The following is a 260-nucleotide window of genomic DNA, read 5'->3' as shown; positions in this document are numbered from 1 at the left end:
TCAGAACCAGCCGGACCGTGTGGTGTTTGAGCATCAGAACCAGCCGGGCCGTGTGGTGTTTGAGCATCAGAACCAGCCGGGCCGTGTGGTGTTTGAGCATCAGAACCAGCCGGACCGTGTGGTGTTTGAGCATCAGAACCAGCCGGGCCGTGTGGTGTTGGAGCATCAGAACCAGCCGGGCCGTGAGGTGTTTGAGCATCAGAACCAACCGGACCGTGTGGTGTTTGAGCATCAGAACCAGCCGGGCCGTGTGGTGTTTG

General features: G+C 59.6%; 1 protein-coding gene across 1 annotated transcript in view; it reads left to right on the top strand.

Annotated features, from left to right (window-relative positions):
- dusp16 (dual specificity phosphatase 16) overlaps positions 1-260 on the top strand; it is a 17,265-nt gene that overhangs the window by 7,224 nt on the left and 9,781 nt on the right. The window lies entirely within an intron of this gene.

Source organism: Nematolebias whitei, chromosome 22 (assembly GCF_014905685.2).
Source record: "Nematolebias whitei isolate Nwh7 chromosome 22, NemWhi1, whole genome shotgun sequence".
NCBI classification, from domain to species: domain Eukaryota; kingdom Metazoa; phylum Chordata; class Actinopteri; order Cyprinodontiformes; family Rivulidae; genus Nematolebias; species Nematolebias whitei.
Note: the sequence above shows the minus strand (reverse complement) of the source record. Positions and strands in the feature narration are given on the sequence as shown.